The 23,602-nt window shown below is 34.0% G+C and overlaps 1 protein-coding gene across 1 annotated transcript in view; it reads left to right on the top strand.

Annotated features, from left to right (window-relative positions):
* Positions 1 to 435: 435 nt before the first annotated feature.
* Positions 436 to 23,602, top strand: part of LOC126769420 (uncharacterized) — a 95,362-nt gene continuing 72,195 nt past the window's right edge. The window contains exon 1 of the mRNA XM_050488185.1: positions 436 to 532. The gene's annotated coding sequence lies outside the window, so the exon portion shown is untranslated. The remainder of the gene's footprint in view (positions 533 to 23,602) is intronic.

Below are 23,602 nucleotides of genomic sequence, written 5' to 3' on the forward strand. Positions count from 1 at the left end.
TTGAGTATAGACTCATCTGATTGCCAAATGACTACATATTATATTTAATATGTTTAACTAGATAGTAGGGCTTTAAGCTATGTAACCGATCACCATCAGAGCGCCTGCTTATAAAATAAAATTTAAAAATCATTAGTTATGCAATCCAGCCAGTATAACCCAAGCATCGATTTTATAAGAGCAAGCAATATTAAACTAAAAACTTCGTACAGTTTTGTACGAAACATTTAAAAACGGCTTAGAGAATATTCATTCATATTTAGTCAACTCGAAAACGTTTCAGAGCGAAATATGTACGTAAATATTTTCGTCACACGTTTGATACGATATCGAACGAACGTTTTTTGCAAACATGTTTCAAAACAGTAAACAATGTTAACGATATTTTCCTCTATATCTGTATATTTGATCGCGATGACAGACTGTGTGGAAGAGCTTTGTGCAATGATCGACCAACGAATATGTGGGTCGTTTAGTTTAACGAACTAGTGTTTTATTACAAATTGTGTTAATGAAGTCTATGATACTATTGGTAAGTTTCTTTGTATAATAAAGTACACGTGTATCTTATTTAGCTCATATTTTACTTTTAATTTTGACATCAAACCTTTACTATTTTATTATGGAATAAATAAGCAAAAATCAAATAATATTCAAAAATTCAAGTCAAAAATAATAGTCGTTTAAAATAATTAATGACAGTAGTTTCGCGTTCTGTTAAAAAATAAAAAACCTCGCATTATATATTTAAAATAACGCTTACTAAGCATACGATTTAGCTATGCTAAGTCGGTTTAATTCAAACTTACTTCTATTTGTAGTGGCTTAGAATAATTAATTAAGTTATGTTTTATGCAGTCATTCATTTAAATTATAATTTTTTTAATTTATTATTAAAATTGGAAATATAAATTTAATTCATATACACACAAATTCACTTTACATAAGTATTTACATAATATACATTTACCTTAAATTTTGTGATTTGACATGACAATAATATGTTAAAGTCATCACAATTGGACAGATCTAAATGAATATCCCTTAATATTTTTGGGGAATTTATTTCGTCTCGATATGACAACCTGATTGACTTCTACTTTTTATCTTAATGACAAGTGAGGGAAGAAATTTATTAACTAAATAGCACAACATTAACATTTATGGAATTAATGTGGGCTGAAACAAAAGCCAGGAGAAAAAAAACAGCTTGACGAAACCGAATTTCATTCGACACAAAATTATACATTATTTTAATGGGATGCGGGTCTGTCACGTCAAATTTTCTTAAAAAACTGTCTCCATGTTTCATATTAATACAAGTACAAAACAAAGAGAATCCTGACTTAATTTTTCCCTGTATTCATCGTTATTGTGTTCTGGCGTGTCACTCCGCATAGATTATACATATTCAAAGAATTCACTTAACAAAAATGTTCATATTTTTAAATGTTTTTCGTTATTTTACACCGTATTCATTTATTGATTTTCTTTAATTATAAATTCTTTCGATAAACATCACTTTCGATGTTTAACATATATTCAAGCATCCCGTGACGGTAACACTTTTATTTTAAACTTTCATACCGTAATAATTATAAACAAACATCAAGCCCATCTTACGATCATAATTAAACCTACCCAGCCAGGTGCATGCAAGCAAAACTAACTAGTTCATTAAAACTTCTCACCGTCAATATGCAGTTTTTATACTTACTAAGGTTAAATTCAAACTAGCGATCCCGTTACGCTCCGAATAGATGTTTTGGATATCGCGTCCTAGGTGCCCTAGGCAAATTCCACATATTTCACGTTGGGGAAACGGGTTATTAAGTTTTTCCAGCGAGAACAAAAAAGGGTCAAATTCAAACTACATAATATTTTATTTTTCAACTGTGCAAAACATATCATAACAACATATCATATCAAAAGTCAAAAGTTATAAATTAATATACTAGTGATAATTGCATTAGAAATTATTCTTATAGAGCGTATGTGATACGTAGTTTTCGTGAATCGTGCTAGCAAAATTTTTCTGTACCGATTACTATCCGTGCTGTAGTATTATAAATACGAAAATGAGGTTGTTGTTTGCTTGTTAGGCTTTGACATCTTAACTACTAAATCAAGCTTAGTGAAATTTTGCATAAACATTGTCAAGGGATTTGTACATAAAAGGCCATACGGTACCGACCATCCTCACACGCGGACGAAGTCGGGGGAAGGAACTAGTAATATATAAAAACAATAGATTCTTAATCTTTAGCTTGTTATGCTAATCTAAGGAGATGAATCTTTCTGACATATTTGCATTTTTATAAATTCACTATTGTCATATTTATATATATACTCGTATAAGCAAAATATTACTTGTCACAAGATCTCCTGAACTATCCACCCGTAACTATGTAACTTGAAATTTGTTACAGTTACTCCTTCCCCGACGTAGACGCTCACTACGAACGGATTTTACGCAAATCCTACATACATAATACATTTTTCTTCTTATCTACCCGTGCGAAGCCAGCATGATTATCTAATTTTCATATAACCTTATCAGAAATAAAACGTCACACGTACATTCAAAATCACATCATAATATACATACACAAATCACACACACACAAATACAAATGTCCTTAGATCATAGTTTGGTAAATCATTTCTAATCACTTATAATGGTTATATGTTATAATTATTGAATACACTTTTAGTTCTATCATTATATTTCTTTATCTGTTACTAATGATTGCTCTTCTCGTTATAAGGCCGTTATGATTTATTACCAATAACGTAATGGATTACTAATGACATCACAAAAAACAAAATAACTTTATAACCACATATCTAATCTAAACATCTAATCACTCTACACTTCTCTACGGTAGTATATATAAAGCCTGACTGCCTTGTTGGTCTAGTGGCTATGTAAGGCCACAGACCGGATGGTCCTGGATTCAAATCCCAATCGGGTCGGGCCAATAAAAAGTTATTGAGTTTATCAGTCGAAAATTCTGAATAGCCCCCCGGAGTTGGAAGTGTATACACTCCTATCCTCCTTGCCTCGCAAAGCACGTAATGTCGTTGGCTCTGCGCCTAAACTCTTTCCGGTCAATTGCCGTCGCATCGGATTATGAGATTTAGGGAATAGAGAGTGCACCTGTATTTGCGCACACACTTGTGCACTGTAATATGCCCAGCGCAGTTGGCTAATCTCTCTTGAGTGGCAGCCAAGGACTATTATTATTATATAGAGCCACCATAGAGCAATAGTGTACAACATGACTAGTTTCTGCCCGCGGCTTCTCCCTGTGAGGAAGGGAGTTTTTAGGTGCCCTATGTCTTTTACTCTGACAATCTTTATGTTTGACTTCATGACAACCAGTTGAGTAGTCAAGATGTGGAAGCGTAACAAAAAAATTCACTTTCGCAATTATAATAATAGTTAGAATTTCGTAATATAATAAGATGATTATTCATTTGTCATATTTTCAGTTTTCGAAACGCTGATCAAAATCAAAACCAGTAATAAAAAAAAATCAAATATAATTCATTTCAAAAATATATAATAATTTACTGATACAGACTTTGCTACTATAAAATGGCGTGGGCGTGGGTGTTGGGCGTGTTATAAAATTGTATTCACTTTTATTATTAAGTAATTTTATCTTCTTTTACCTTTTACTGCACTGAATGTAGCGTTTGTGTTGGCAGCATATGTACAAGGCGTAGACTGAAAAGCAGCCTAGCTGAGACTACGACCTTTTCACCAAATTATCAAATATCATATTGTTAACTCTTTTTTTATGGTTTTGTACCTTAATTTTTTTTGTCTTTGTTTCTTTTTGGTGAATAAAGTTATTTATTATTATGATTATTAAAAATAAACAACATTATCTTGTTTATTTCCGTATATATTTATACATAGTATAAATATAAAGTTATAGTTATAATACTAATTTTGTATTTAAACCTGAGTTAAAACATAAATTTATGCACTAGTTTAGTTATTGTTTAAATGTAACAAATAGTTAAAGTTATATTTCAAACATCTGCAGTACCTATTTCGGTTAAACCGCTTAGTCATAACACTAGCCTTTAGTGGAATGGTAAGCACTTATCGGCCATTTCAGAACCGAACGCGTAGAACCACTCATAATAATGATTGGCTTTTAAAACTGACGATTTTACACTCGGTAAAACTACAATACTCCTACATGTAGGATATATAAAGAAGTAATCGACATTTATTTTTAATGAAAAGAAAAAAATAGTTTAGCGTTCAAATTTCGAATACGAATTTAATTATTTTGTTATTTTATTTAATATCTTGTAACATAGTTGATTTTTTATGTGAAACATATATGACGGTTCGCGTTGCGGGTAAAACGGAACTAGTATGACTTAACGGCAAACGGCATGACGTTCTCAAAAGCCGTCATGTCCCTTCTCCACCACCGATTTCTACTCCCTTTTGATTTCGTGGCGCGTATTATATGTACTCGATTCTATTAATAAGAAATATATATATTTATTAAAGAAAGTCTGTTTTTATTACTTTTTCTCTTTAATTAATTTCTTATTTCGTTTAATTCTTCCAATAATTAATTATCGATTTTAACGTTTCACATCTTCCAGCTTCCCGTGACGGCCAATATTTTATTATGGAACGTTTTTGAAACATTATTTCATACATTATTATAATCGATGTAAAAAGTGATGATTTATTTTTTAAGAAAATAAAAACAGCTTTATATAATAATAAATATTTTTTCAAGGAATATTTAAATTATTAAATTCATTCCATGTCTGGAATATGTTAAGTGATCTTTCAAGTTGATGCAAAACTACTTAGTATTCGCGTGGCAGGCGCTGGGTTCCGGTATTTTCTGAGCCATATTGACAAACCCGTAGAGAGCATTAAGCCACCGATATAACAATCTTATAAAACCCTCAAATAACATTATACAATAATATACATATAAAATTAAACCTCTTGAAGCTTTCGATTTATAGATATTATATATAAATTACATTCAAGGTGAAATTTTAAACACAAATTTTTGACTACAACCTAAGACTGCAGATTTAAGCCCAGGCTAGCACCCCTAAATTTTCGTGCGCTTAATTTGACTTTATAATTGATAGCGTGATCAGCTATGAAGGAAAACATCGTAGGGTAGGGTAGAGTAGGGTAGCCTGCATGTGTGGATGAAATTCTGCTACATGTGTATCCATCAAGCTGCATTCCATGCCAAATGTCTTTCAATTTTTTTCAGCGTAATTTCGAGTATGATTGAAGGTCATACAACCAAGGACACATTTTGCGTATTTATAATAATAGTTTGATTCATAGAGCCAATAGGCCCAATTTTTAGATCACGTGAATTTTAAGCTGAAGGGTGCGATGTTTCGGTTGTGATTCTACCACGGTTTTATCCCGCCAACTCTCATTGCAGTAGCGAGGTGGGTAAGCTCCACAACTCTTACAGGCTGTTTTTCAACAATAAATATTTATTAATGAAGACTTGGATTTATTTTATGCCTAATTTTATGAACAAATGAACTTAAAATATAAATTCTGACTTTATATTTCTCTACGGTCGACAAGAAAAATGAATGCAAGGGGAATTTACATATCGCCCAAATATAAAAGTCCTATTTCCGCCACTACTACCCCATGGGATATAATAAATGGTGTCATAAATTGCGAGATGCTCACGATAAAAAAATACAAACATTATAAAAGTAAAAGTTTTGAGACCAAACTATAACATTCAACGGGGAAAAATTGTGTTCAACGATAATATTTACAACAGTGTAAAAATAACACATATTATCCTGTCCTATATGGAAGTCTTTACATTATTTTCTCTAGCAACCAGTATTGTACAAATTACTGATAAAATTTCCTGCGTTGATTTAAATATCTTGTAATGTCTGTATTGTTTGGAGCAATGGTAGTGTAGGTAGGTTCAAGTAACGCACCTTGCTTGCTAATTCTTCACGACCTATAATGTCATTGGTGGGATTTATGTAACTGACCTCTCGCTTATAACAATACAATCTCCACAATTTCTTTCGTTCTCTTTTATTCGCTAATGGTAGATTGTTGGTGTATCTTTTGTATTATATGGTTTTTACGCGCTCTTTTATAAATATTTTTAATTTCATTTAGTGTAATAATACATATTTGAGGATTCTTGATGGCTATACAAATTTTAATTTGACTCTAATCTTATAACATTTGTGGGCTATAAGTTAGTCTTCTCACTTGAAAACCGGGACGCAGAGTGGACAGCGACCGAAATTGTATGCAGCGAGGCTATCACTTTCATTTTCATGTTTTATTTAGGATTTCTTTTGACTGCCTCATTGGTCTATTCGCTATATGTGGCCCTTGCGACGTGACTCGACCGTCTCTGCGAAGAACGGAACGCGTGCAAACGTGTCGTCGGAGCAATCCTGCCAGCCTTCGAAGCCTGGATGAGACGAAAGCGACAAGTCACCTTCCGACTTACGCAAGTAATGACCCGTCACGGTTGTTTTGGAGAATACCTGTGTAAAGTCGGACACTAATCAACGGTGATGTGCCACCACTGTGGCGCAGACCGGGACACCTCTCAGCAAACGTTGGAGGCGTGCCCCACGTGGAGTGCGGAGAGAGAGATCCTGATCCGTCGAACAAGACTTGTCCCTGCAAGCAATTGTGTCGGCGATGCTCCGCAGGCAATTGGCGTGAAGAGCGTAGCCTCCTTCTGTGAGACTGTCATGGTACAGAAGGAGACGTGGGAGCAGAACAGGAAAGGGCCGATCGTGCTCGGCGGAGACGACGTCGGCGTCGTCTCGGAGCCCCCACAGCCCCAACGCCCGGGGCTTAAAAGATAAGGCGTAACCCTGGGGCCGTGAAAGCGTGAGGTTGTGGGCCTCACGTGTCCTATTTCAGACGGCCCTGAGGAGGATGGCAGCCAGGATGGCCTCGCGGTGCCGTACGCACTAGCGAAGAGCGCGGGGGAGGCAAGATTACCTTCGTAATATTAGTAAGAAACATATATTTATTTTATTAAAGACATAACTCTTTAATTATAATTTCCTTCAATATACATCAGTTTCGATGTTTGCTATTTTAATGTATTTTTAATAGGATATTACTTCAAACATCTCCAATAATGTAGCGAAACTATAATAAATATTTATCTTGTTAACTCAAAATATATCGTTAACAAACAATTTTACTGTGGCATAAATATTTTACTTGTTAAAAGCCTTCCTATCGAGTTTTGTATACCAATTTGCATCGTTAGTCTTGTAAAATGTTCTCAGAACTCGCACAACAGAAAATAATATTATAAATTTCATCTATGTTGCCTTTGCTAACGTACTACAACTGTACCTGTATTTTTTTACGTAGGTTTATTTTTATTTTATAGCAACCGTTAATTAATCCACAGTGCACAGTAAAACAATGTGTGTTTCTTATTGCACTGATTGTTTAAATATTATTATATACAAAGAAATGTTTTTTTTTTTCTTTTTTTCATTATACGCAATCACGCCACACTTAGCAGATGTTTTATTTATTAACGTAATATTACTATGCCAGTATTTGTTATAAAGTAGGAATAACAATAGACCAAGGAGTCTAGATGTCTTTATTTATATATTATGTTTTGTTTTTGTTTTTACTTCTTTGTATTTGTACATTTTAAAATTGTAAAGCTTAATTTTGTTTTATTTGAGTGGGATTTTTGTGGATGAGTGGATAAATAGTCTGTCTGGATATAATTTGACTTAATATATTATACATACATACAACTCTATCGGTTTACATCTTCAAAAATCATCGTAATATTTCACCCAATTACCCAAAACTTTAATGAATCCTTCCTTATTAATAACTCAGTACATTAATGAACACAGTATGAAAACTCATTCAGCGATTTTTGAGTTTATCGTGGTCGAACAGACAAAAAATTAGACGAGTGAGCACTTGGTTTTATAAAATGTATTCGATGATTGTAAGTCAAGACAAAGATAATATAGAAATATTTATCAAATGACACTCATATACTAAAAATCTAAGGTGTAATCAAATAATTCATTCATGCATCCCGGTGGAACTATACTTGACTATTGCTAGCCAATTACTACCATGTACACGCCACGCGCTTGATAACAATCGACCAACAATTGAATAATTCCGGTTGTTATTCCGGTTGTTAATCAAATAAACAGAACAATTCGATTGTTTTGGTAACAATCGCTTTTTGCTGGCTTATTTAGAATTAATTCACTGTTAATTAAAAACAATTGACAGATAGATTACGATGTTTGCTGAAACAGAAAATACATGTCACAATAACAAGTTTTAATTCATGACTAAATTGTCGAAGCGTCTCATATTCTTCATCCAAAACTGTGCTATTGCCACCTATGATACAATACAAGTTTGTTGTTATAATAATGGCCTGCTGAGATAATTTCGGCTAAAGCATTCCATATATAGTACTAGGTAAATAATAGACGGTCATTATTACGGGAATAAATATTAGCACAAAGAACAGATATTTTTTCTTTCTATTCTCTTACTTTCGTAGTCCGATGGGATGGTAATTTAACACAACAGGCAGAGGATATTGAATCAACTGATTTACGTGCTTTCTGAGGCACAGGAATGTTAACACTTTCAACTTCCTAACTGCGAACTGCTTCCCGTACCCAGGACTTTGAAATCTGCAATCTTATGAGCTATCACTAGTACATTATATTAACATATTCCAGACCACTTTGGAATAATAAGTATGTTCAAGTTTCAGGAGTATGCCGTTTATCATTTTATATAAATTGGGTTTTAATTACGATCATATATTCTATTATGACCGATGTTTTCATATATGTATTAGGTAAGTGGATGAGCATATAAGCCACCTGATGGTAAGTGGTCATCAACGCCCATAGACATTGGCACTGTAAGAAATGGTAACCATCGCTTACATTTCCAATGCGCCACCAAACTTGGGAACTTAAATGTTATGTCCCTTGTGCCTATAATTACACTGGCTCACTCACCCTTCAAGCCAGAACACAACAGCAACAAGTACTGCTGATTTGCGGTAGAATATCTGATGTTTGAGTGGTACCTACCCAGACGAACTTACACAAAGCCCTGTCACTAGTAATTGTCTAGTGTAAACTGTCACTAGTAGTTCTCGTATATCGTATACATTGTTTCTAATAAACAAACTGGTGGCGGTGTTCCATCCATATAAAATATTTTATTTGTATAAGTGTATTATTTTATGTATTATAATTATTGACTGGCTCGTTGGGCCTAGATATAAACACGCAGACCCCGAGGTCCTAGATTCAAATGTGTGTGTGCGCAAACACAGATGCACTCCCTTTTCCCTAGCTCTCATAATCCGATGGGATGGCAATCCGACACGACCGAAAAGAGTTCAGGCGCAGGACCAACGGTTTAACGTGCTTTCCGAAGTACGGGAGTGTAAGCACTTCCAACTTAGAGACTCCGGGCTGCTTCTGAGAATTTTCGATAGAATAAATCATTAACCTTTTACGGGCCCGACCTGAGAATTGAACCCAGGATCTCAGGTTCTGCGGCTTTACATCAAGCCACTGGACCAACGAGGCAATCAGTCAGTTCTATAATCTAAGATATTATAATAATAATTTCCATTTACGAATTACAATTAACTGTGAATGGTTTAAATAGCAAACATATCTTGTATAATGTAATCAGTATTCATCCTATGATAACACGTCTTATGTATACGTTTAAGCAAATAAGTGCGTTATATTCATTTAAATATAGTTTGTTTTGCCATGAAAAACCAAATAAACACATAACTATGTAATAGTTTAGATTAATAAAACTGTATATGTTCAGGAGTCTAATATATATTATCATAAAATAATAATAATAATAATGTCCTCCAGACCGATTTCGGCTACGGCGGCCAATCTCAATAGAGATTAGCCAACTACGCGGGAGATATTATAGTGCACAAGGGTGTGCGCAAACACAGGTGCACTCTCTATTTCCTATCTCTCATAAGCCGATGGGACGGCTGTCCAACACGAACGGAAAGAGTTCAGGCGCAGGACCAACGGCTTTAAGTGCTTTCCGAGGTACGGGAGTGTTGATATAATAAAAAAATATTTACAATAATGCAATATATACAAATAAAAATAGCTACTGTACAAGTCATAAAATCAAATCGGTGGATACATATGTGGCAAGCACCAGACGAATTATAAACCCAAATAAATACATGAAATACAGTGGCCCTTGCCCGGGCATGAATTCGAAATCTTCATAAAACATCCGGTATTTGTGCATAAAAAAGATTTTTTTCTAGTATACGTGAAAAAGCCAAATTAGTAGAAATATTAGTATCGTGGCCGATTTAAAAAGCGTAACTGTACTGCGTTTACTTTTTCATATTATGTTTTCGAAACGTTAAACAAAACAACCATGTAAATAATATTTGAATTTGTGTACGTTGTAATAAAATATTCTATTTTCAAAAACTGTCGCTAATAAAAATAAAACTCTTTTTGCTATTAATTTTTTTATTTATATTGCAAAGAATAGAAACATTTTACGGGAATTTCGACAAATATAAAAACGTACATCTATTTAGAGTTTGTATCCGATTTTCTTGTTTAATATGGTTTTTTATATATAGCATAGGTAGGCGTTATATAGCATAGATAGGCGGACGAGCATATGGACCACATGATGGTAAGTGGTCACCAACGCCCAAAGACATTGGCATTGTAAGAAATGTTAACCATCGCTTACATCGTCAATGCGGTACCAAACTTGGGAACTATTAAGATATTATGTCCCTTGTGCCTGTAATTATACTGGCTCACTCACCCTTCAAACCGGAACACAACAATACCAAGTACTACTGCTTTGCGGTAGAATTTGGCTTAAAAAACATCGTTTATAGAAATGTGCACTAAAATTAACGAAACTTCGTAAATAATATCACGATTACGATGTACAGTGTGCCATATCTCATTGCCTTAAATATTACATACTAAATACATCACAAATATAACTTTTGCTTGGAGGTTGAATATCTAATGAATGAGCATTTCCCTTATCGTTCTACCAATTAGTGAAATATCGTTTATTGCATTGCATTTGAAATATGCTACATCAAAGACGGCTAATTGAAAACGATATCTACTGAAATCAATAGCCTGTTTGGCGGTAATTACGTAGATTTTAATTAAAGAACTGCCATTGTAGAAGTTTATTAAGTAGGAGTCTGTAAATGTCCCAACGCTGGGCTAACGCTTCTTCTCTTTTTGAGGTATAAGTTTGAACTGCCCACTACCCTGTTCGAATGCCGATTGGTGGATGCTCATGTGGCAACTTTTTCTCAAACATATGCAAGTCTTCTCCCATTTTTTTCTTCAAGCTGAGCACTAGTTAAATGATATATGGTATATTGCCCGAAAATAGAAATTAATTAATTAATTAAATTTACTTGCTGGTAGGGCTTTGTGCAAGCTTGTCTGGGTAGGTACCACCCAATCGTCTGATATTCTACCGCAAAACATCAATACTTAATATTGTTATGTTCCCGGCTTAAAGGGTGAGTGAGCCAATATAAACACTAATTGCAGAACATCTTTTTTACCAAAGTCCATGTCTAATCTGTAGAAAAATTTATATTGCACATCTTGGCCGTGAAGCTTGGTCTTATTTCGCTAAAAATAAATATCACTGTTTACTCCAGCTTTTATCATAATTTATTTTAACAACGTTAGATAGCATTTATATGCTATTAATACTTACTTATAAGATATACTGATAGCAAGAGGATACTAAAATTACCAATTATAACATAGTCTAATTATTATAAAATATCATAATGATAGTCTCTAAAATATTAAATGAACAAAAATATAACGAGTACTTCAGTATATTTTTATGATGCGTGCAAGATAATATAAAATCATGTATATTTTATATTTATAATTTTCAGATTTTAATGAACAGCGTTAATGCTTTGAGAATATGAGGTGATTGTAAGCTTTATATTTATTTATAATCTAAGCTAATAATGTAAATAGGAACGTGAGTTTGTTACACTTAAATACTCAATCATGAAATTTTGCATACACGTTGTCAGGCGCACAGAAAAGGATAAAGTGTAGTGAAATACTTGACATACCCTCCCATACTTGCGAGCGAAGCAACGGGTAAAAAGTAGCTGATAATAATTCAAAAGTAATATCATAAATATTGCAAATTATCCTTTTGTTTGCACAGATAATGTTAATGGGTAGCCAATCTTTTTTTTGCTACAAAATTAATTTGGACACAAAAAGTATTGGCGATTGATATTATTTTTGTAAATGAAAACAAAACACGGTTGCCAAAAAAGAATTATGTCAAAATTGAGTTGTTCCACGGTTGAAATCTGAAATCTTTTAACTTTTGAATCTTTTCGAACCATTTACAAATCAAAACCATTCCCTCAGTTCATATTGAACTTGCTTCCAATTTAATTCCCAATCTAACTTGTTGACATTTTTGAAAGTTCCGGAAAAAATAATTCATACCGAAATAAAACAAAACATTTCTAGAGTAAGTTGGCTATACAGCTCTCTCCATTTCCATAGGATTCACAATCCACATAAATTCTTAACATTAAAATACACTGAAAAAAATGTATGCGTGGGTGGTTATGTGTACATAACATGTTTGTGTACAAATGTCTTACTAAATACCTTAAATAAGATGTGATTGTGTGGATTAATTATATTGAAAGTTTATCTATAAGTCGATTATCTCGTGGAATAAATATATTTTACTATTTCTTAATTTAAAATAATACAAACGAAGCCTTGAGAAGTAAATGGATAACAGAAGAGCTAGAAAATACACATCGATTTCGAATTCGTTTCAAACAACAATATAGGGATGACACAAATTTTTCATATGTTACGTGTTAGATATGAACGGTACGAATTAATTTAAATAATAATTTGATTTGAATATAAATCAGACAGAAATCGCTTCGACTCGAATCGAATGAATTTGACAAAGCTGCGACATAGTACTTAAAAACATCAGAAGCAGGTTAATTACATGCACAGAAATGCATATATACATTTTATACTTCTCAAATTTTTGTCGGATATCACAATAAAAAATGATAAAATGAACTCAAAGTCTAGCTGATTAAGTTCAAACAATTTGATTCAGCAGTTTTTCTTTAAATACTGGACCAATCCAATTTGATTCATTGTTTAGTATTGAGTTGAGACAATAGAACACTGTAATAAAAATAATATTTATTTTTTCCTCTTTATTAGCGTAACAACAAGCACGACGAACATTTTAGTTCCCAAGGTTGGTGGCGCATTGGCGATGTACGGAATGGTTAATGTTTCTTATATCGCTAATGACTACAGGGGTGGTGTCCACCTACCATCAAGTGTCCCATTTGCCAGTCCGCCTAACTTTTCATAAAAAAAACTATTTGATTAATACAAAATAGACCTATTATACTCTTGTTGAGCATAACGTGCATAAAACCATAAACTGTTCGTAGTTGAATATTTTCTTAATATTTCGGATGTAAAAAGTTCTCAACAAGAACGAGGTCAAAGACATTCTGCATTTTGCATTCTTTGGGATATTGCCGCGACTGAGGAATTTTAAGCAGCATATTTTAAACTAAAACGTTAAGAAATATTGTTTAAAATAAAATTATTTAGAGAAAATTCGTATACCTACATGAAAGATAACAACAAATTTATAAAAAAAATATATATTGTCTTTATCTATAATTATTTCAATAAAACTGTTGTTTTAATTTTTACCACCACTAAAGGACCAATTCTGCTACCAAATTGTCACTTTATCGCAATCGAAGAAGTGCCATGTACGTATTCTTTAATTTAATTATATACCATCGATATAAAATTTAGAATTAACTTTGGTTTTGATATTACGGTATATGGTAACGTCATATCGGAACGTACCGTAATCATTATTAGTTAATAGAACTGTGTCCCTACTCCGCGCGGTTTCACTAGTATTGAATGTTATTACTCCGCCCGCGTGAATCGTAGCGTGACAAATATGACAAACATTTTTGAGCCGAGCTTGTCCAATGGTTTTAGCAATTTCGATTATAGAACTCGACAAAAATTGCTTAATATATAAATAAATAAAATAAAAAATAAATTTGAATAAAATTTGAAATAAAATAAAAAATAAAAATTGCGTAAAATTTTAACTAATTTTTATTTGTTATTATTCTGCTATGTATTTTTGATTTAATTATTTGTTGATCTGCTTGATTCGTAAATGATTTTTTTGATATGTGTTAAATAATTTTGTATATATCATAACTGTTTGTCTTCCAAAGATTAAATAAATAAATGTGATTTAGAAGTATAACCATCGAAAGCTTGAAACAAACTTGTTATAAAAATAACAAACAAAATAACTTTAATAAAAAAAAAGTATAAATAATGAATTGACAACATAAAACGTATTTGTTAATTCATTATATAGTTTTCTACAGTCATCAAAAGTTTAATTAATTTTCGTCTAGACGCTGAAGAGCGAAACCGAGCCCTAATTAGTGAATGACAAGGTGTAAGAAACTTCAAAATGTTTTTAATTTAAAAGTATATTTATTTGTTTAACCTGAAAATGTCAAACTAATTTAGGTTTTCGCAATTATAATCTAAATGTTACCGCCTTCCTCTTTTTCTCCTATCCTTAAATAATAGCAATGGCCATAGTTGTTACTGAAATTACCAGCTATTGTGTATAACACGAGTCTAAAATTATATTTGTTACCCCTACCAGGGTTTATGCGTCTGTATTATTTCTGTTTGTGTCCGTTAGTATTGTTGTATTACGGTTTGAAGGGTAAATGAGCCACTGTAATTACAGGTACAAGAGGCAGAACATCTTAGTTTCCAAGGTTGGCCGCATTTCCGATGGCTTAAATTTGTTATAATGGTAATATCCATAGATAGTGGTGATCACTTGCCATCATCTGGCTCACATGCTATTTTGTCTACCAATAAAGAAATTGAAAAAATACTATTTGTTTGTACTTCACCTGTACGGTTTTTAAGAAATAAAGATTTGTTAATGTTTAATAAATATATCGTTTAATCATAATTTTAAACTAATCAAATACGTATTTAATTTTACAGTAAAACGAAACTATAACTTCATTTCTTTTTTTTAAATAATGTATCAAATTTATAAATGAATTTTGCGATACGTGTTCGTGTGCGTAAGTGTATCTTTTGGGATGCTAGAGTCCATTAAACACTGTAATAAAACACTTGTTCGTTAAACTAAACGGCTCTAACTATCCGGCGGTCGAACGGCTCAACAAAGCGTTACCAAACACGCTGTCATGACTACCAATATAGAGGAAAATGACGTTAACATTGTTTGCTGTTTGAAATAGTATTACAGAAAAAATCGCTGTATAGACCGCATGAATCGTGCGTCGTAAATATTTACATAGTCATTTTATGTTGAAATGTTTTTTAGTTTCTGAAAATTTTTACTCAGGGGAATCAGACTGAATGGAATTTCGAATCACTAATTCTCCTGCAATGGCTTGCACTGAGAAAAACTGTGGGATCATTACTGATACAAAGTCCATGTAATACTGCACTTTACCAATATTTAGTATAATTCCCTTTAGGTAAGGAACGACAGTCCTCGGCAGTGTTCCTTTGCTCAAGGGTAAAGACAAAGACCCATTAAGGGCCAAACTTGGAGGCAATATGAGCAAACATCTCAGAAGAGCAAGTTTGTCTCTATTAATTCCGCTCCGTCCAATATTTGAACCTAATGCGAATAAAATATTTATTTTGATGTTTCAAAGGCTTTATTTATTAGCACTTAGAGAAGTTTTTAAATATAAACATACTTTCATAAGTTCAGTAATTCAATACTATATTACTGGTTCAGTTTCCACCAAAGTTCGTTGGCTTCCGCCAAGTTTATTCAATGGACAGATATAGATTTTATTCCAGTGTTTTAGAATCAAAACCGTTGAAATCAAAAAATTCAGAAGTTGTAACTGTATTCTTGAACAGCTTAGTTGATGTTGACGATTTATCTCATCTCGTATACAGTTATATTAAACAAAAATTGCATCAATCAGAAAACAACGTAGAAACACGAAACGAAATATTATCTACATATTTTGTAAATTCACTTATATGTTTACCTGCTTGAGATAATAAAGTAAGTCATAAGTTTATGTATTTACGAGTAATTATTTTAGTCAATGTCCCATATCCGAAAAAATAAATATACATAAAAAATATAATTTCATCATTTTGACAGCGTTCAATATGTTTCTCTTAAAAACTATAAGAATAATTAAGATTATTAAAACAAAAACGAAATACGACTTTTAATAAGAATGCCTTATTCAAATTAAAACTGAGGCCAATATAATTAACAGTCAAATATTAAACATTTATTTACATTCAAATGTTAAAATATTAGCCCTCCGTTTCTTTCTCTTTTCATGAGAAACAATTTACCAAACAATAAACAGAATTTTCACCTGCAGAGAGCGCTCAAAAATTATAAACGAAATCCACACCCTAAAGCAGCCGGGGTGCGTTTAAGAACACTACCGACCTTATTCCGACATTAATTAAACGAAACGGGCCCAATTCTGGCCGCCTTTCAGCCTAATTGAAATAAATGCGGAATTTTAATCTCAGAATGGATGTTCGTATGCTTTGAACCCTTTACTCCGCTGTGCAAAGACGTCTTAATTCCAGACTTCTTAAGCAGATTACACGCGCACAATGAACGCTTTGACATCGCCTACATCGAAATTCTTGAAATATTTTAGGTGAAAAAATACTATTTATTAATTTAAATACTAGTTACTATGCGCCCGTTTCACTTAAATTTAATTTGAATAATTATCTTATATATATTATAATTATACACTTATCATTTATGCGAACGCCTAACAGTAATACTTTAAAGTGCTGTGTTTTGTTTTGAACTTCATAAATTCCGTTGTTTGTAACAATTTCACAGAGTAATGGGGGGAATGTAGCATCAAGTGGTACTCGTCTGCCTTCCATAAAAAAGCTGAAAAAAAGGATCTCATTAAAGGAATTTTATTATATTTTTTGGAACATATTATTCAGTTCGATATATGTAAAATACTTTCGCAAATATTTCATAAAATATAATGATATTAAAGGATGATAATATATAGTAGTTTGCCGATGTTTATAAGGTTTAGGAGTATGTGAAATGTAATAATATATTGTTTTCTTTTTTTAAATACGGATCAAATTTAGATATAATAGAGTTCAAAGACAACGAAGAACATGTCTGTTTAATAGTTGATTTATATACATATATACCCCAGGATGCTTTGTAATTACTCTTTAAATTCGCTCAATAGCTGTTATGTGGACTTGCGTCATCTATAACATTCTCCTTGCTCCGATCTACGTCAATTATTATCGTGTTATTTTTTGAAAGGTACAGAAGTTGATGCGTTATAGTACGATGTGATAGATTTAAGAAAATAAATACATTTTTCTCACAATAATATATTGCAATTTAATTAAATGTGTAGTCTTCTCGCCATGAACACGGGGTTGAGACGAGTGAGGCTGTGGAGAGGTTTGACGATATAAGAGAGCGTCTTACCGATTGTCGTCACCCAAAAAAGTCCATCTTATCCCCCAAGCCTGCTAATAGATGTTTCAGATCGAAACATTGTAAAGAAATAGCCTGTGAAAGTCCCATTGCTGGGCTTAGGCCTCTTCTCCTTTTTTGAGAAGAAGGTTTGGAGCTTATTCCAACACCCTACTCCAATGCGGGTTGGTGGAAGACAAATGTGGCAGAATTTGAGTGAAATTAGACACATGCAGGTTTCCTCACGATGTTTTCCTTCACCATCAAGCACGAGATAAATTATAAACACAAATTAAGCACATGAAAATTCAGTGGTGCCCGGGTTTGAAACTACTATCATCAGTTAAGAATTATATCCTTAATACGCATTTACAAGTCATTGATTCCACGGCAAAACGTCCTCTTCAATTATCTATAATGGGCAACGATTTACGCACGACTGATACAAATATCAGCTGCTCTAGTAATTTTATGTGAACTATGGTGATCGTTAGACGGTTCCGACCATTGGACCAGTCTTTGTCACTAATGTACTGTAAACGAGGAAAGGACACGTGAAGTCGGAAGGATTGGTTCTTTAAATGAGAGCTCTGAATGCCTGGATAGACATACATATTCTATTTATCTATGTTCGTGCTTGACGTACTTAATTTATTTATTTATTTCCTACCGTAAAATGGAAGACGGGACAAATAATATCTATTTTATTTAGGATGCGACATAATACTACTTAATCACTAATAAAATAATGGTTAAGTTGTTGATTAAATTACATTTCTGATTATTTATTGGAATTCTTGCAGACACAATTATATCAAAATATAGACCAAGGATGACTTCACTGTGACGTCACAGTTGCGTTCGGTAGTTTGCATCGATCTGTCGAAATATATTATAATTTTAGGACAGAAGTTAAATATGAATTAAAAAGAAAATAATAACAAAAATACGAATTTAAGGACATTTTATCAACACAGGAAATCAATCAATCAATCAACAGCCAATCGTTGTCCACTGCTGAACATAGGCCTCTCCCAAGGTGCGCCAAAGCTCCCTGTCCTCTGCCTTCCGCATCCAGTTGGTGCCCGCCACCTTCTTAAGGTCGTCGGTCCACCTGGCTGGAGGGCGCCCTACGCTGCGCTTGCCGATTCGCGGTCTCCACTCTAGGACTCGTCTGCTCCAACGGCCATCGGTCCTACGACATACGTGACCAGCCCACTGCCACTTCAGCCTGCTAATTTTGCAAGCTATGTCGGTGACTCCGGTTCTTTTCCGGATAATCTAATTTCTGATCTTATCCTTCAAAGATACTCCGAGCATAGCTCGCTCCATAGCACGCTGAGCGACTTTGAATTTGTGGACTAGTCCCGCAGTTAGTGTCCACGTTTCGGCACCGTATGTCATGGCAGGTAAGACGCATTGGTTGAAGACTTTCGTCTTCAAACATTGCGGTATAGACGACTTGAGGACTTGACGAAGGTTGCCAAATGCTGCCCATCCCAAGCGAATTCTTCGATCGGCTTCCTTCTCGAAGTTGTTCCTACCGACTTGTATTATCTGTCCTAGGTAGGTATATTCACTAACAACTTCGAGAGGTTTCCCCTTGACGTATATCGGTCCCGGCACGACATGCCTATTGAACATGACCTTGGTCTTGTCCAAGTTTATACCGAGACCGACACACCGGGAAGACTCGCCTAGTCTGTCGCCGATGGAGTCGAAGGCTTTCTCGTAGTCCACATATGCCATACACAGCGGCTGATTGTACTCTTCGGTCTTCTGCACAATCTGCCGAACAGTATGGATGTGGTCCACGGTGCTGTAGCCTGATCGAAAGCCGGCTTGCTCTGGGGGCTGGAAATCGTCAAGTCGTCTGGCGAGACGGTTCGTGACGACTCTTGAGAACAGCTTATACACGTGACTCAGGAGGGAGATTGGTCTGTAGTTTTTCAAGAGGGTTTTATCACCTTTCTTGAAAAACAGTACCACCTCACTCCCGCTCCACGTTTCCGGGGTCTTGCCATGTTGGATGACGGAATTAAAGAGGCTTGCTAGCTCTTTCAGGACCGGAGTCCCGCCTGCCTTAAGCAACTCTGTTGTGATTCCGTCATCTCCCGGAGCTTTGTTGTTTTTAAGCTGTTCTAGAGCCGCCCTAATCTCTCCTTGGTCAACGACCGGGAGCTCCTCGGAGTAATGGCGCATAAGAGGGGCGCGCTGGTCATCAATACTGATTCCCACGGGTTTATCCGATCTTGAAGAGAACAACTGCCCATAAAACCTCTCTACTTCTCCGACAATCTCAGGCCTAGAGGTAACGACCCCACCATTTTCAGTTTTAAGTTTTGTCAGACGCGGCCTCCCAAACTTGCGAGCGAACACTTTCGATCCCCGATTTTGCTCAATCGCAGCCTTGATGGCACGGGTATTGGAGCGTCGGAGATCGCGTCGCGTCAGCGTTTTTATTGTTCGGTTTAAGGCCTTATCTGACAAAAACGATGGTAGTTCTCGTCGTTTTCTCATGAGCTCGAGTGTCTCAGCAGAGAGTTTTGGTGCGTTGTCTCTTCTCTGTGGCGGAAAACACTTGCGGGATGTGTTTTGCAGTATTTTGACCAGCGTGTCGGTTCTCTCATCAATGCTGCTTATGGTTTCCAACGCGGTGAATTGATTTTGAAGTTCCATTTGGAACTTTTCGGAGCCTTGAGCAGCTTGGAGCATGGTAGGTCGGAGAGTAGACCTCATCATTCTCGATCTTTCGGCTTTTAAGTTGATATTTAGAGTGCCTCGAACCAAGCGGTGATCACTTCCGGTATTAAACCTGTTGATCACTGAAACATCTCTAAATATGTGCCTTTTATTCGAAATGATAAAGTCTAACACAGGAAAGGACAATCCAAATTATCTAATTATGCGATAAAAATCATTTACTTATCATATAAAAAAAAACAAAAGAAGCCTTTGTCAGCTACAATGTATATGTTGCTAGTGCTATTGTCCACAGATAAATCACTAACAATATTATAATATATTTCGCCCAGAAGATCGGAATTGTGACTCAACTGGGAAATTACATTCTTGCTACAATTGTATACAGTTTTAATTTGTATAGTAGCTATTTTTAATTTCAATCAAAACATATCGTAAACCAAAGGGTAAACTTATCTTTAAAAGCGATGTCTTTCAGGCAACATTTGAATGTATATCTTATTTTCATTTACCTTTGATCAAAGTTAAAATTCAAAGAAAATCTTTACTAAATAATAAAACTACTACAGAAAAATATTCTTTAGAAGAAAATTCATCGGAAATGTTTATATTTTCTCAAGTGCACATGATACCTTAGAACTTTGAATGATACAATAAAAAGCTTTTGTCAAGGCTTATTCGTTAAAATGTAGCTTACGATATATTTACTGAGTTGTTAAATAAAATAAAATAAAAATATCCTACTGTCTAAATTTTGGGCACAGCGTCTAATCTCAGAGATTAACAACTGTGCAAGTGATTTTTTCTAGTCTATCTATATCAGTTTGATCATGACTGGGCTATAGTTGGGTTGAGTTTTTCTGTCGTTTGCCATGCATCTGCCATCGGATTATGAAAGATCACATTAAAGAGCCGAGATAGCCCAGTGGTAAGAACGCGTGAATCTTAACCGATGATCGTGGGTTCAAACCCGGGCAAGCACCACTGAATTTTCATGTGCTTAATTTGTGATTATAATTCATCTCGTGCTTTACGGTGAAGGAAAACATCGTGAGGAAACCTGCATGTGTCTAATTTCACTGAAATTCTGCCACATGTGTATTCCACCAACCCGCATTGGAGCAGCGTGGTGGAATAAGCTCCAAACCTTCTCCTCAAAAAGAGGAGAGGAGGCCTTAGCCCAGCAGTGGGACATTCACAGGCTGTTACGGTACATTTAAACAAAGAAAAAGACAAAGATCACAATAATATATCCAGACAATTATCTAATCTCCCTTGAGAATGGCCGCCGTAAACATCATATTATAACTATAATAATTTAACGTGACAAATATGACGCAAAAATATACCCGTTACTAATAAATGGCGTATCATTAAATTTCGTTGTAACGAAAATAAGCGTATAGTTACACAACCTTTTGTCTTCTTCCTTCTAATGTCAAATTACTTATAATAGAAAGAGACAAATTCAATTCATAACGTTGTTGTTTAACGTTTATTAGTATGGCCGTAAGAAATGAACCTCTACGGATACAGTGGCATAATATAACTCAAATTATTTTCATTAAAACCTACGTCGTAAAGAGAGGAACACGTCCTTATCCACGATATTAATCACACCTTCAGGGAACGTGAGGGTCTATTGGTCAAGCGTGTACCAAAATTCCTGTCGAATAAATGTCTACTGTAATTGGTTTTGATTGTAAAATTATAATTACGTCTAAGTATTTATTCATTTGAATTTATTCTACTGGTGTTTATTTTCATTTACGTTACGTATAATTATGAATATATTACTTACATTGTAGTAATTATTTATTACTCTAATAATTATGGCTGTGGAATGTCGGCGAGAATGCTAACAGCGTGTTTTAATGCAAGCGTAATTATCATGTATTATGTACATTCAGGAGTATATTATATTAAAATAAACGAAAACCACTTAATATAAAAATTGCTTAACGATTTTTTTTTCTTATGTATATCATTTGGAATTATCATTATGTCGTGGTTTAGATTTTGTAAAAAGAATTAAAAAAAAGAACACTAACGTTATACTTTTTCACAAAAAGATATATAAACTTTTTCAATCAAGTTCACTGAATCAATTTATTAGGTTCCCTTTTTGCGATCATAAAAATTTTCGAAGGCTTGATAGAACTCTTTCTCGCCTATTTTCTATCAACGTTTGTGTATCGTATAACACTGTTATCGTTAGGACGCTGAAGAGATAGCTCTGGAATCTAAATTCGAAACAATAGCCTCTTAAACGGACGGATCATTTATCTTCGGATTTTATTTCCATTGCTTCAAAAGTCTTTGATGTGGACGAGAAAAAATTGTCTTCAAAATTATATTATATGTATAATATGAAAAATCTTAATATAACTCGTGTTAATAATAATAAATATACACACAAAAACAAAGAATTTTATTAAATTATATTTTACGCCCAGCGAGCGAGCTGATAATCTATAATAATTACCAATTGAAATGTTGATGATATTTTTCGTCTATATTAATAATATATGATGCACAAATCAATGGTAAACTTAATTATAACATAACTTTAATAATGTCATGTACAATAATTTACGCCATTGAAATATCAAATCACGTTTCATTATATTTATTAATATCAGTCAAAATTGTACTAATACTTTTAATTTGAATAATAAAGTAACTGTAAAAAGGGTGTGAGTGCCAAGGTATTCACGAGAATTAATAAGTGTAAACATGTGAGCTCATTTACTAATCTCACGCACACACACAATAACAAACCTCACGCTGTCGTCATATGACGCTCGAAATCTTACACATACTTGTCTGTCGCTGGAAGTCTCAGTTAGATCCTACCGTGTATCGAGCGCTAAGATGTTTACAAATAAATAAAAAAATCATGCATTTATATACAAAATTTCATACCTATGCTGGTAAAGTTTATTCTCGAGCCAATCTTGGATGTAAAATCAGCTGAAGTTTACCGTAAAAGTGAATTTCAACTCAGTAAAATATAATGAAGTGCTTCTAATTCAGCTTGCAAGGTTTGACCTATACAAACTAACAAACAAACTCTGCAAGTTAAGTCTGTAAGTCCTATCACATTATATAGTATATAAGGAAGCATTTCAATCATTCAGTAAATCCCTTTCTTTAATTAGTAGAATAGGATTATACTACATT

Source organism: Nymphalis io, chromosome 7 (genome assembly GCF_905147045.1).
Source record: "Nymphalis io chromosome 7, ilAglIoxx1.1, whole genome shotgun sequence".
NCBI classification, from domain to species: Eukaryota; Metazoa; Arthropoda; class Insecta; order Lepidoptera; family Nymphalidae; genus Nymphalis; species Nymphalis io.